The sequence below is a fragment of the Sapajus apella genome, unplaced genomic scaffold (assembly GCF_009761245.1).
Source record: "Sapajus apella isolate SASKATOON/1434 unplaced genomic scaffold, GSC_monkey_1.0 scaffold38, whole genome shotgun sequence".
NCBI classification, from domain to species: Eukaryota; Metazoa; Chordata; class Mammalia; order Primates; family Cebidae; genus Sapajus; species Sapajus apella.
In genome coordinates, this window is record NW_022436978.1 from 13,090,412 (window position 1) to 13,106,281 (window position 15,870).

The window sequence follows — 15,870 nt, forward strand, 5'->3', positions numbered from 1 at the left end:
CTCCGTCTCAAAAAAAAAAAAAAAATGGGAGTTAGAGTCTCCACAGTTCTACATGCTATATTTGTGGCCCAGAGTTGTTTAAACAAAGTCCCATCTCCTTATCTGCAGAATGCGAAGAAGCGTAACAGAAGTACCCACAAAATGTAACAGAAACTCAGAGGAAATCAAAATAACTTTCAGCTAAAGATTCAGGGGGGGCTTAATAGGGAAGGTACTATTTTGATAAATACTATAGAATAGATTTGTGGAAGTAGAAATATTTAAAGTGTATTCTAGACTGAGAGAACCACTCAAGCAAAGACACAGAGGAAGGAAAGCATGGTGTGTCTTCAGAGCATTAGCACATGGTCTAATCTGGCCAGCAAAGAGCTTGTAAAGGGAAGCAACTGGTGCTGAAGTGAGAAAAGCAGATCCCCGTCGGCAAGGGATCAGTGTTTCCTGGCTGGATTGGGACTTATTCCCACACGCATTGTGATCACAAGATTGTTATTGTCCATGGATAGGATCAGGCCACTATCATATAAAGAGCTGAGCAGTAGGTGAAGAGTGTTTAGAAACCCCAGGTCTGCACTCCAGCCTGAGTGATCGGAGTGAGACCCTGTCTCAAACAAAAAAGCCCCAGTCCTAGAGCTAAGGGCTTCCAGAGTCCATTAAGCATCTAGCCTGAAGACACGGAATCAAGGGGGCGTGATACCATGGTTGGCAAAGATGGGGGATTAGAATGAGTATGAATTCCAAAACCTAAGGAAGGAAGAAAAAAAGAGTCAAAGAGAAATGACATTGGCAGGAAGTATCACAAACATGCAGGAGAAAGAGCAAGAGATAAAGCCACAGAACCCAGGAGAGGTTGGTCCACCTAAGAAGGGATCTCAAACAGCTACAATCTACGGACTGCAGGCTATTTCACACAGGTAAGAACCATGCTGATGTTTAACTATGTGGGCTGACAACTTACGAGGTGGATCTGAAACTTAGAATAAAGAAAGAAACAGCATCAGGGCTAAATAAGTATTAAAAAGAAATACAAAAGATTTAACAAGGGAATACAATGTGACAAAACAGAGGTTCTTCACAGGATACAGAATAACTGCATTGAAACAAGACAAGAAAAAAACAGGCTGTAGTCTCAGTCCCATGATGTGAACTGTTTTCTCTATAAGATATGGCCGCTTCATTCCTCAAAAATTAAGCAGAAGCGGGTAAACAAGTATCCCCTCCACACCAGTCATTCTTCTCTCAAGGCTTTAAGGTTAGGAGGCAGAAGTGCTGAGCGGAAACCATTGAGTTCTAAGGTCTGGAAGCCAGGAGTAGAGGAAATTGTCCTAGGACCTTTCTATTTGTCATTTTTCCTTTTCAATACATGTCACTTAAATGAGAAGAAGGCTCTATCATCCCTCAACAACAACAGCAACAATAAAACATTCTTAAGGCATTGTTGAGCATCTTAGTTGACAATACTGAATGAGTCAACAATAGCCTGATTTATCATGTAGCAAGTGAGGCATTTCTGGGGAAACAAGAGGTGGTAGTGGTCAGTTGGCCAGAAAACATGCTCGGAGTCCACACGCTGTCAGTTTTTAAAGTAATTCTTCACAGACTATCTGCCCTTGAATAACACATAATATAATGCTCAGCTAGTGAAAGAGAAAGATATGGAGGGATACTCGCTGATAACGGTAAGGAAACCCAATTAAGGTTAACAATACATTTCTTCTTGATGGGAAGCCTAAAAAATGTTATACTTAGTTCTGCTAGCCCCTCTTAAAGAAGGTGTCAAACTGCAGCACCTTCAGAGAAAGGCAAACAGAAGGTTAAAAGAATCTGAAATCAGATTGTAAGCATGGCTGTTTCTCTTTGGAAAAAAACAAACCAAGGGAGATGAGTGTAAAATAGTGCGAGCCCCTTACCTATTTTTCCAGCCACATCTTATACATCTCCTAGTGTTCTATCTTGTTCACTGACATATCCTAGACCAAAGTAAGCACTCAATAAAAAATATGTTGAATAAATGAATAAAAGTCCTCAAAACAACTCCGGTTTCACCATCCCTTGAAGATGTCACATTCCCTCTTGCTTCTGGATCCCTGCACACATTATTCTCTCTGTCTGAATATGCCTCTGGCCACTTTACCTTATTCTCTAAATTTTCTGTCTTGCAGCATCCCCAAAAGACACTTGCATCAAATAAGCATAAACAGATCTTCTACCCCTATTATATACCAGAGTTCTTCTCCTTTCCCTTCGTAGCACTCATGATGGTTTATAATTAAATGTCTGCTCGAGTATTTTGATTAATGCCCATCCTTCAGACTAAAGGTTCCAAAGAAACCAAAGGCCATGTCTACTTTGTTCACAATTTTGTTCCCAAGCACCTACAAAAGTTTCTACAATGTGGTTGTCACACAATAAATACCAAAAAACATGAAGGAATGAAAGGAAGATCTTTAAGTAATATCGGTAAAATGGCCTTCCTTGGCAACACCATATTTTCAAGAGATTTTTTTGCCCCACTCACAAACCCTGCTGAATAGCCAGTATGCCTCTCTGTGACCACAGTCATACCATGATCTAAAGGCACAAAGACAAAGGAGCCAAGAGTGAGATGTACATCAGATTGCCTGATTTTAAATCTTGGCTCAGCTACTGACGTACCAGCTATGTGACCTTAGAAAAGTTGCTTTCTTTATGTCTCAGTTTTCTAATCTATAAAGCACACTAGATAACAGTTCCTGTCTCATGTAGTTTGTTGTGAGGATTATTATAGTTATTATACCTAAAGAACTTGAAAGAGAACCTAGCATATGGGATGTGGCTGATAAATGTTAAGCATGATTATTGTGGAAATTAAAATAATAGTATATATTTCTAAAAGTTCATGCATTTATAAGGGCTATTCCAAGCCCATTAGGATTCTATGATGTGGAAGGGAAAGTGGAATAAAAAGAACGGATGAGGCAAAAAAAAAAAAAAAAATAGAAAGTCAATCCAAAACAAGAGAAAGCCTCTTCAAGGAATATTAATAAGAACTGACCATGTTTGGGGTCTTATATTTAACTCAGCCTAGTGGATCTGGTATACATAAAGGAGAATGAGCAGAAATATTCATGGAATCCTGTGAATAGACAGGCAATAAAGTAAAAGCTTCAAAACTCCTGGTTCCAAGGACTTCAGAGCTATTGTGGTTGCTTCCAGTGTCTTTTCAATTTCCTAACACACAATAAACCAAGCTCGACTAGCGTGTTATTTTCTATTTTTTGCCATCTTAGTATAACATTTGACTAAGAAAGGCTCTCAAGTGGAAAAAAAATTATCAGAGTTGCTCTGTGTTGCCACATAAGGCAAAAGACTTAAGAAGGTAGGATACAGTTCAAAAAGACATGTTTCTAATTCTAAACCAGGTGAATTCCAAGGGTTTTCAGAAAAGCATGTCTCAAGAACTCACTAAGATTTTTGTGAACATAAAAGCCTCAGATATACTAATAGTGCAAAATGCATTTTCTTTACAAGTGTTGGTTGGGAGAGGACCAGCATTTGCAGCAGATACAGGCTCAAGTGGTTCCTCTCATTTGTAGCACATGCCACACAAATTTCAGTAGGTGAGAGGTGTCCACAGCCTCCTACTCAAGTCTGACTGAATGTCCCAGGCAAAACTGACAAACATCATCTTTCTGATTGGTCTCCATATGTAGCTCCTTGGTTGCTACAGTAAATGTTAGATTAACTTATCATACTTCAAAATCAATTAACATTTATTAAGTAGCCATCATGTGTTATCTTTTGCACGATTCATCTGAGGTAACCTTCCTAACAACTTAAAGAAATGAGAATATTATCTCCATTATAAAGACAGGGTGAAAGAAAACTTAAAAGGGAGTTTGTCCACATTCCCAAACCTCGTAAATGCAAAATCGTAACGTGAACCCAGCACATCTGCCAACAAGTACAATTGTTTTAAGACGTAACAAAATAGTCCTAATTAACATCCCACATTTTGAATTACAGAGACCTAAAGATCCAAATCTATGACCCTCTTTTTAGAATTCAATATAGACCCTGTTATAAAAATTCTCTACATTTTAAGGTGACAGCTTACAAATTCAACCCATTGATAATGTTGAATAGTTTGAAAACGAACAGTCTCCCACCTGCTCTCCTGTGTGGTTCAGGCTCAGAAATACACTCTGCTCTCCAGTACCACAGTAGAGAATTTGACACAATCAAGTGAGAGTAAATGGTAGTAAATGAAATAGAAATAGTACTGACTGTAAACGAGGAGACACATGTTCATGTCCCTACTCTATAGCCATACTGCTATGGAAGCCTGGAGAGTCACTTTTTTTTTTTTTTTTTTTTTTTTTTTTTTTTGCTTCCAACACAGAGTCTTGCTCCGTCACTCAGGGTGGAGTGGAGTGGTATGATCTTGGCTCACTGCAATCTCTGCCTCTCGGATTTTAAGTGATTCTCCTGTCTCAGCCTCCAGAGCGGCTGGGATTACAGGCGCACACCTCCACGTCCAGCTAATTTTTGTATGTTTTAGTACAGAAAGGGTTTCACCATGTTGGCCAGGCTGGTCTTGAACTCATGACCTCAGGTGATCCACCCACTTTGGCCTCCCATAGTGCTGAGATTACAGACGTGAGCCACTGTGCCCTGTTGACAGTCACTTTTGCTTCAGACCTTATATACTCCGTGTAAAATCTAGTGCTTTTCAACCCTGGTTTCACAAAATCATATGGGAAACTTCTATAAATCACTGATGTACAGACCCACTGCAAAACAATGAAATCAGAGTCTCTGGATGCTGAAGCCCTGGCATTTGTATTTTGTAAAAGCTTCCTCCAGGTAAAGCCAACATTGATTGCATAATAGATGATCTCTGAGGTTTTTCTCAAGGCTTTCTAAGGTTCTCTATCCAAAGGAATCAAAGAGTTAAACCATGCAGGCCACAACTCACATGTCAGACTTTTTGAAGCCCATACACATCAAAAACCTCCTTAATTAAGCCAACTGCTAATGGAGAGACAACTCCTCTCTCTCTTGTACTGTGGTCACCAGCACCTGCTCTTGAGAAAGCAACTACAAAAATGAGAAAAACAGAAGTTCTATAATAGAATCCACATTTCTAGAAAGCTTAGTAATGAGACTTAGAGCTAAAAAGGACATGGAGAAAAGGCAAAAGAAAGCCATGAAAGCAATCACTTCCAATTATTCCCACAACTCACTCCATTGCCATGTTGAAAAATGTTAGAAACCAAAGGGTTTTTGAAGAAGGCAGGAGCTGAGGGGGAACTTGCAGAGCAGCAAAGAGGGCAATGCCACAAAGAGAAGCTGACAAGCTTTGGAATGAGCAAACCATTTTAATCAGTCCGTGAAAAATTAAGGAAACTTGGAGAAATGAGTTTAGAAAGGTAGATTGTTTACAAATAAATAAAAACAAAGAAAACTAAGAACCCATAGAAGCTTTTTGACCGCATTGTAAATCCAGTCACTTCGGAAACTGAAGACAGAGAAGTTAAATGTCATCAGTAACCAACAGGTTACAATGCCCCTTTTCAAAGAAAAGGCTGAGATATTCTATGGTCAATTTCATGATGTTTTGACCCTGACAGCTTGACTGGCACAGAGTCTGGAAAGTGGCAGAAAAAGACACATTTCAGAAAAACTGAAAGTCAAACACCACCTGCTACTTTCACTCATTCTTACAGGCTGTGTGAGACCGGAGTGACAAAATGAAGCTGGGCTCACATGCTTACTAAAAATGATGGACAACACCAGTGTGTTTACTAAAAAGAGCTGTTTCTGGTCATTTAAGTGGCGTCCCACAAGCCATAATCAACCAAGCATTGTGGACAAGACTCTCCTGAAATTATTATGCATAAAACACATGTGGCAAGACCGCTGCCTTCAAGCAGACTATGAGAAAGCTCTTACTGAAAAAGAAAAACAGTAGGTGCAAAAGTGGCAGAAAACTTCCCCTCCCTGTTAAATAGAATATGGAAGAAGCAAATAAAATAATTTATGCTAAGAAGAAAGACCTTTACAATAATGAAACTGATAGGAAATCATTACACCTGTTCTATATTACGAGAAATGACCAGGAATTCTTTATCTCCTTACCCTGCTGCGTATGTTGGGGATATGTCTCTGTGTGCTTGTGATTTTCACAACTTGAGCTATTATACATTTATTTGTTTATAATCTATCAGGAGAGCAAATACTTCGATTATTGCTTATTCCTGATCCTAAAACAACACCTGGCACATGATGGGTTCTCAAACATTGCTTAAATAAATGAACAAATGAATGAATCAATGTCTTTTTAAATTTTTTTATTATTCTTTACTTTTTTTTATTATACTTTAAGTTCTAGGATACATGTGCAGAACATGTAGGGTTGTTACATAGGTATACACGTGCCATGGTGGTTTGCTGCACCCATCGACCCCTCATCTGCATTAGGTATCTCTCCTAATGCTATCCCTCCCTTACCCTCCTACACCTTGACAGGCCCTGGTGTGTGATGTTCCCCTCCCTGTGTCCATGTGTTATCATTGTTCAATTTCTACTTAAGAGTTAGAACATGCAGTGTTTGGTTTTCTGCTCCTGTGTTGGTTTACTGAGAATGATGGTTTCCAGCTTCATCCATGTCCCTGCAAAGGACATGAAATCATCTGTCTTTTTGTATGGCTGCATAGTATTCCATGGTATATATGTGCCACATTTGCTTTATCCAATCTATCATTGATGGGCATTTGGGTTAGTTTCAAGTATTTGCTACTGTGAACAGTGCTGCAATAAACATACATGTGCATGTGTCTTTATAGTAGAATGATTTATAATCTTTTGGGTATATTCCCAGTAATGGGATTGCTGGGTCAAACAGTATTTCTGGTTGTATATCCTTGAGGAATTGCCACACTGTCTTCTGCAATGGTTGAACTAATTCACACTCCCACCCACAGTGTAAAAGCATTCCCATTCCTCCATATCCTCTCCAGCATCTGTTGTTTCCTGACTTTTTAATGATCACAATTCTAACTGGCGTGAGATGGTATCTCATTGTGATTTCGATTCGAATTTCTCTAATGACCAGTGATGATGAGCTTTTTTTCAAATGTTTGTTGGCTGCATAAATGTCTTCTTTTGAGCACTGTCTGTTCATATGCTTCACCCACTTTTTGAAGGGTTTGTTTTTTTTGTTTTTTGTTTGTTTGTTTGTTTTGTAAATTTACTTACGTTCCTTATAGATTTTGCATAGTAGCCCTTTGTCAGATGAATAGATTGCAAAATTTTTTCCCATTCTGTAGGTTGCCTGTTCACTCTGATGATAGTTTCTTTTGCTGTGCAGAGGCTCTTTAGTTGAATTAGATCCCATTTGCCAATTTTGGCTTTTGTTCCCATTGCTTCTGGTGTTTAATCATGAAATCGTCGCCCACGCCTATGTCCCAAATGGTATTGCCTAGGTTTTCTTCTAGGGTCCTTTTTCACTTTCTATAATAAATCCATGCTTATATCTTTTCTTTTAAAAGATCCTGAGAACAATCTAGTTTTATTTTCCTATTTAATATGCAATCAAAGAGATGGGCATAACTTTTTGCTTTAAGTTCAAGATTTAAAGGCAGAGCTAAAGGTAAAAGACTGTCTGGTTCATACTTATAATTCCTCAAAATTTACTTTTATACCTCTTATTCTCTTAACATATACATGCAATGATACAAACCCTTACAGACCTATATTATTTACATTATTAGAAAAAGAATACAGCTCAACCACATCAATGCTGTGCAGAACAAAAATACATCATCCTTGTAGTGTAAAGCATTGAAATTACTTAGTTATTCCCTTCCCAAGAAGTGAAAAATATCTGAATTCTAAAGAGAAAATTTCCAGGTTGGAACAATTTAATGAAGAGAGGGAAAACACAGCTTCTGAGCAGGTCTGAGGCAGATTCAAAGACGTACTTGAAAATTATGCACTATATTTGCAAAGTGAAGCATCTCTATTAAAATTACATTCTTTATACACATGCTGACAAAATTAAGGGCACACCATCCTTTGCTGAATGAGAGTTTGTTAGAAGAGCTAGTGTGTGCCATTTCCTTTTGTTCCCTGGAGGAAAGCTATAACATGACAAATACTTTGTTAATGAATAATATTAAGCTTGCAAATTCAAAATTTTAAGTCACTGAGATTGATAAATTGAGATTCTGATGGCAATACAATTCTTTCCTGCCCGGCACATGGTATAACGATAACTGGAATACTTGTTTCCATCTTAAGGGCTGGGGAGGATTGATACAACAAGATATTCGGCGTTGCTAATTAGGAACGTCAGCAAAAGAAATTCAGAAGCTGCTGGAGTCAAAACCACAAAGAAAGGGACACAAAACTCATCCCACTGTTTTCTCCTTACCCAGAAAGTGAGATCATAACAGACCTTCATGTTTGTTAAGCACACACAACTTACAATACACTTCTATCTACAAAATATGTCATTTGAAGGAGAAATACGTGCAGGCCAATACTTTCCATCTCTATTTGATAAATGGAGAAACTGAGGTTCAACAGGATCAAATATCTCTCTCCCACGCCACAGGGCCTTCAATTGACGAAGTCAGGCCTCAAAACCAAGCCAATACGTTTTCACTCTATAATCTGATATCAAACTTCAGCTATGCCGGCAAGAACTTGCTTCCATCCTTTCATTTCACTCACATTATTTTCAGTGACAAGCAGGAATTGTCATTTTTGTTGTTGTAGATTGTGGTAAATAAACACTTAACAGACCCCAGTCTGAAAACAGTTTATCCTCCTTTTTGCAAATATTATATGTACCTTTGTGTATAAGTGTTGGTAATAAAAGCATAGAAGACAAAGTTCAAGTAATGAAAATCAAGTTGCAAGAGAAAAGATCACAACTTGTCCATATGCCTCTATCCTGCCTTTCAAAACAGAAGAACAATTTTTATGTCTTAGAGTGCTTTTTATCATGTCCCAGCGGTTTTACAAATAGACACACAAACACTTTTAATGTGTTCTTAAACAAAAAGACTCCTGGACTCAAATCAGCGCTCCTCTGGGTTGTGCAGACATCTGCTCCGCTTCTTCATAGAGCCAGCTGACATTCTCAGGACGAAATACCTCAATCTGACATGTAACTGCAAAAACATTAGGCCCAAGGAGTGACTGTAATTAAGGGCTTATATGAAAAACGTATAAACAGAGTTTGATTCTTAAGTTTCGAAAATTCTTCACAGTGATGGTACGAACGAAACCCATGGCCACACCATAATCTAAACAGAAAAGCAAAAGAAAGCTGCTTCAGGAAATACCATCGTTACTCCTCACTTGACTTCATGCTACAGATTATAGAAAGTATGTTGCTGCCTAGGCCACCAATCTATCACGTTACTATGTGAACAATGTCAGTGTTTGCAACAAGCCATTCACTATCTAAATATCAGGTATCAGTGATCAGAAAAGAGGAAGTATGTAGCAACACTTCATTAAGTTGAATTCCAGTACTACTTAAAAGTCTCCTTTTAGTACTGACATTCTGGATTTTAAAAGTTGTGTTAAATTCACTTGCTCATTTTTTCGTTCATTCATTCAATAGTTATTGCTAAGCACCTAGGTTAGACCCCTAAGATACAGTGTTGCCCCTGCAGAGTAGGCAGATGAGTCTGGGAGGAAGTTATGTGTTCTTATTACACACATATGCAATTAGAAGCTGTAATGAGTATTGCAGTGGAAAACTTTATGGGAATTTGAGAATATCCTTTCAACTCTGACACTGTACCTTCCAGGGACTAGTAATTAGAAAATAGAGGGAACTATGAAATAAATAAGAAGAGGAATCCGAAGGCCTCTAGATGATGACAACTGCACATCCTCTGCAGTTTTATTTTTATTTAAAACGTAAGCAACACTACAAAAGAATACGGAAACATTCAACTTTAACCAACCCCTGCTTGCAAATTATCTTCTAATATATTCTGATAAACACATACGTACGCATACACACAGAGCATGGTGAAAGATTACTGCTGTCAGACTTTGAAAATCTGAAATCAGTCCTTGATCTACAGCACAGTAGTTGTTGAGACAAAACTTCCCCATCTGTATAAAATGGAGTTCATCATCCCTGCAGTGTCAGCCACAAAGGGTTGATATGTAAGAATTCAATGATAGCATAGTATAAATACATTTTGAAAAGTGAACATTTTTTGTCCACAAAAAGAAATCAATCCAAATATCTGATGTACATAGGCATACACACACAAACATATACACACACATATTAAGGGAGGGAGAGAGAGAGAGAGTACACTGGGTTTCTCATTATATTACAATTTTCTTTTTAATCACAGCAATTTTGCAGTCACTCTGTTGCCCTTCTTTATGCAAAGTTTCCTATGCCAGCAGAAGACGGGAGAAGGCGGTAAAGATATGTAAAGGTCATTCTGCCTGACTCCTCTGTTCACACTCAGAATAAACAAAGGACTGGAATCAAACCCCAAAGGTCAAACTGCATCACTACATTTAACATAACCTATGGTAAAACTGGTACCAGCAATAAGTATCAGGAAAAATCCTGTGACTTTAATGTGACCATGAATTGACCTCTAAGGGAAATAGTAGCATAATTTTTACTTAGTGTTTTGTCAGCAATCATAAGAGATTGTGAGATGTTAATAACTGAAGCAGCATATTTACATCTGGTTTCCTATATTTAAAAAGTTGATATGAAATCCTAGACTGCATGTCTCTTTTCTATCAATCATGGAAGGCTACAAGAAAATCCTAGAAGGAAATGCTATTTTTTTATAAGTAGCGGTGAGATCGTTTATTAATGATCACAATCAGTAAGTGCTTACGAAGTAGTAATTACTTAAAAAAAAAAAAAAAGCTTTAAATATAATACTTAACCTTGACAGCAACCTAGGAGGTAGAAACTATTATTCTCTTTTTTACAACAGAGGACACTGAAACTCAGCAAAGTTCACTAACATTTCTAAGATCATAAACAGCATTTACCAAACATATTAATCAGCTGTCATTTATCTGGCACTGTCTTAGGTGACTAGGAAGGCTGGGGAAGGGGAAAGGTAAAAAGGAAGACATCTCTGATCCACAGATGTGTCACACATTGGTTCTAACCAAAGAACTTGCAGAGGAGATAGTACATGAACAAAAATTTTGATGATCCAAGGTACAAAATTTTAAGTACCACAAGAAATGCACAGTTAAGTTCCATCTCTGTGTTTATGGGTATTTGTGAGGGTGAGGCACAGATGAGATGAATTACAGACAAAATAAATTACAGAATTAAGTGGAATAATCTTATCCTGCACAACTTTAGACATGTCAGTTATCGATCGATTTCTTTAGGACCAGTCCACAGCCTCCGTATTCTCTGAGCTTGCTTTCGCTGTGGTTAACTTGGTAATACAGTGGACCATAACGAGGATGGAAGGTTCCAAAGGGCAGCTACTGTATCTGTACTACATCCTCAGTGCCTGTGATGGTATGTACTGCACAGCAGTACTAAGACATACGGAGTTACACGTTGAACAAGTTAAAGTGTCTCTCATTACTTAATTAAACAGAGAGCAAAACAATGAATATGGAAACATAAAGATGGGTATATACCATTTAAGATGTATAGACCCCACTGGAGTTCATGAACTGTCCCATAGTTTAACTTTGCAAATCTGAGTGCTGAAGGACTTTTGTTAGACAGCAAGTGGGATTTCTCTTGACTGAGAGTACACTAGTTACATAACTGGTCAATTATCTCGAGGCTACCAAGAAGCAAAACATGAACATTTGTTTCACTCCCTGCCATGGCAGGAAGCACAGAGTGAAACACAAAAGCTGTGTTTTCTAGAACTTTTTTGAGAGCTGTAAAGTAACTCATTTGCAGAAGTCGTTGATTTTGTACATGGGACTGTTTGGTGAGATTGAGGAAGCGAGTGATGGTTGACTTCCTGGAGTGAGTCATGGCTGTAACCCCCTTTGACATTATTAATAGCACAGGGGGAAAATTTCCAGGAAACATCAATTACCACAACAACCAAAATAGAAAAGGTGTCCGGTGACTTAATCACCAAACTTTAGGGGAGACTACTCCCCTTTCTTTATCAGAAAATGACAATAATAAATCAAACTAATACATTTTGAAACTAACGTACCAGCATATTTTCACAGTTTGCAGAGTTCTTCAATCCTACACTAAGATTTTGCTCTAGCAGAATCACCATACATACTCTATGCTAATTACAGTTGAGCCAACGTTTTGAAGACAGGATTAGGCCTCCAAGAAATAGAAATATGCATTCAATGATTCATATATCCATTCATTCCTTGTTTTAAACTTTAAATTAATAGGTATTTAATAGGAACCTGCTATGTGCCAGATTCTTATTCTCTTAGAAACAAAGAACTAAATAAATGAGGTAACAACTGTAATAAATGTCCTAACCTCTGCTCACCATCGTAATTCTCTTCCCGTTTTTTTAGGTTATAGCAACATTAAGACTAAATGATTAGTTCTGTTCTATAGCCTAAGGAAGTGTAAAAAACCTTAAGTCTGTCTAATAAGTCCAAAAACCTATGAGATTTTAGTCCTATTCTGCAGATATGCCAGGTCTGGCTTCATAGTTTAATCACCTCATAAACGGGCAGAACAGAGTAGTCACTACATGTGCAAGTAAGCTCTGGGGCCAGGTTGCCTGGGTACTAACTACTTAACATGTGACTCAGAGCAAGTTATTTCACTGGTTGGGGCCTCAGTTTCCTCATCCAGAAAGTGGATGTTAATAATAGCACTACCTCATAATATTATGAGGATTAAATGAGCGTGTGTGTGTGTGTGTGTGTGTGTGTGTGCGCGTGCGTGTGCGCACGTGTGTGTGCATACTTGGAATAGTGTCTGGAACACAGTTAACACTTTAAAGTGTTTTCTATTATCCTCATTATAATTACCGCAGTGACTCTAAGATTGGGCTTTTTTGTTAGTCACAGGAATATAATCAGTTCCCCAGCTACACAGCTGTGACTGGCCATGCATTCTAACCGACCTCTGTCTGTGCTCAGTTATGATCCAACACCATGCTTAGCCATCCTAACCACAATGAAACGGCACGATCCAGCCCCAAAGGATATTGGGCCAAAGTGGATTTATCTCCATTGCCTATTGAAATTCGTGGGTGTGACTAAGAAAAATAGCCTGTCCATCCTACCCCTACCCACCTCATACAAATAAATATCTTCCAACTTAACTGGTTACAAATGTCCTTTTGGCCCCCAAGTACTTGGGCATAACTATCACACTTACCGCAGAATGGAATTTAATTAAAGGGATGGCATAGTAAGTACCAATTCATAGAGGCTAGCAATAATATGCTCTCAATTTCTTCAACATGTCTACCTTCTCAAAAAGACATATCCACGAAGACCTTCATTATGTTCTCTAACATAAAAACACTAAAAGCAACACACATGACCAGTAATATGGCAATAGTTCAATAAATTATGGGATGCCTACTTCAAGAACCATAATTCCATTGCTACATATGATGGTGGGGAATTCTTAATCTGTAGCATTAAGGGGAAAAAATGCAAAATTATGTCTATCTTTAGTTACATATTGTGAAAACTATAGACATATATTGGCAAAGACTAAGAGTATAGAGAAAATGGAGTTGATGTGTTAGAGAGACCGAATTGTAGGCTTATTTTTTAAACAAATATGTTTTCTTGTTCTTATAAAGTAATTTATATACATATTTAAATGTATGGAATACCTTTAAATTTACCTACAGTCCACAAAGAACAAAAAACTCCAAGAAGGATTTATTTGATTGAAACATATTAGAAAACATCAAGTGCATATCAAATTATCCTAATAGCAGGAACTTTTCCTCTTGAAGGATACACAAGGCATTACTTAGCATATCATTCAAATGCACGTATTTTGGAACGGAAGCTCTAGCATCCTCCTAGATCCATTTAGGCCTGAATCCTACAGAAAAAGCACCCTACCTAAGTCTCATTTATCAGCAGCATCAAGTGTTATTTAGGAAAGTTGCTCACATCAAATATCATCATCTTAATTTCTAATGATTGCTATGGTAAGCAGCTGTATAAATGGCTAAATAAGATATGGTTCTTAACTCCAAGGACTTTACATCTTTAACTCACACTGTGGCCCTCGGCTCCAGGCTGAAAGGTTGGCAGAATCTTTACTCTTTTCCTCTCTGATCCCCTGGATCATCCCTACTCCACCTGTGAAACCTGTTGCTCTAGGCACCTCATGTCCTTCCCCCCATCGGAGTCACATGTCTCCATTCAAGCTGTCCATGCCACACTACACCCCACCCCCATTTTGTCTGCTCACCATCCCACTCGCCATCCTCCACCCCAGCCAATCTATACCTACATAAATTAAAAAACCCATCTACTTGGTTGGGCACGGTGGCTCGTGCCTGTAATCCCAGCACTTTGGGAGGCCAAGGTGGGTGGATCACAAGGTCAGGAGTTCAAGACCAGCCTGGCCAATATGGTGAAACCCCACCTCTACTAAAAATACAAAAATTAGCTGGGTGTGGTGGCTGGCGGCAATAGTCCCAGCTACTCAGGAGGCTGAGGCAGGAGAATCGCTTGAACCAGGGAGGCAGAGGTTGCAGGGAGCCAAGATTGCACCACTGCACTCCAGCCTGGGCAACAGCGAGACTCCATCTTAAAAACAAATAAAATAAAATAAAATAAAATCAGGCCAGGAGTGGTGGCTCATGCCTGTAATCCCAGCACATTGGGAGGTTGAGGCAGGTGGACCATAAGGTCAGGAGTTCAAGACCACCCTGGCCAATATGGTGAAACCCCATCTCTACTAAAAATACAAAAATTAGCCAGGCGTGGTGGCACATGCCTGTAGCCCCAGCTACTCGGGAGGCTGAGGCAAAAGAATTGCTTGAACCCAGGAGGCAGAGGTTACAGTGAGCTGAGATCACAACACTGCATTCCAGCCTGGGCGACAGAGTAAAACTCTGTCTCAAAAAATAAAACAAAATAAAATAAAATCCAATTTTGCCCATGTAGGCCTTAAAATATATATTCTTTTCCAAAATTCCTACTGCAGTTAAAGTCTGGGCTTAGTGTTATGCACTTAATTATTTTCTAATTGGTTTTCTATTTTTTAAATCTCACCTAAAGCACTTTTTAGCCTTTTGCATAGAAATGCCAGGCCTTACATTTTTGCTTTCCTTTTTTCCCAAGGCAATTAACAGTATGGAACAAATATTGGGTCCTAAGTAAACATATGCTTACACAAACATTATTTATACATAGAAAATATTAAAAATAAACAGGAGTTATTTATGAAACGCAAACATCTTTCTCAAGTAATACCTGCACAGTCCATTGAGATGATTAGACACAGAATCTAGGAAGTGTAAAATCTGGGAATCAAAGATCTGGTTCTGGTGTTGAACTCCTAAGTACTAGCAGTAGCTCCATTTCTTTTAGCCTCAGTTTCTTCATGTAAAATAAAATGTACTAAAACTGATAATGTCAATTGTATGTCAACCATGACCTTAACATGATCTACCTTATCTCCCTTGGGCCAGAAGTCAGGAGCCTTGTTATTCTGGTATGGCACCACAACATTATAATCAGTAGTACTGGGTGACATTACCTCTAGGTACTTCATTTTAGTAATCTATAAAATGGAAAGAGTAACTCTTGCCATATACATATTCAAGAGTTCTGAGGATCAAATAAAGTAGACTGTGTGTACCATGAATGTAAAACACCATATTAATTTTTTTTTTTTTTTTCTGAGATGGAGTTTCACTCTTGTTGCCCAGG

General features: G+C 38.3%; 1 protein-coding gene and 1 long non-coding RNA gene across 16 annotated transcripts in view; both read right to left on the bottom strand.

Annotated features, from left to right (window-relative positions):
• LPP (LIM domain containing preferred translocation partner in lipoma) overlaps nucleotides 1-15,870 on the bottom strand; it is a 733,292-nt gene that overhangs the window by 429,165 nt on the left and 288,257 nt on the right. The gene's annotated exons all lie outside the window — the stretch shown is intronic.
• The window catches only part of LOC116565009, a 24,655-nt gene continuing 16,073 nt past the window's right edge, over nucleotides 7,289-15,870 (bottom strand). The window contains exon 3 of the long non-coding RNA XR_004275202.1: nucleotides 7,289-9,630. This is a non-coding gene — a long non-coding RNA (uncharacterized LOC116565009). The remainder of the gene's footprint in view (nucleotides 9,631-15,870) is intronic.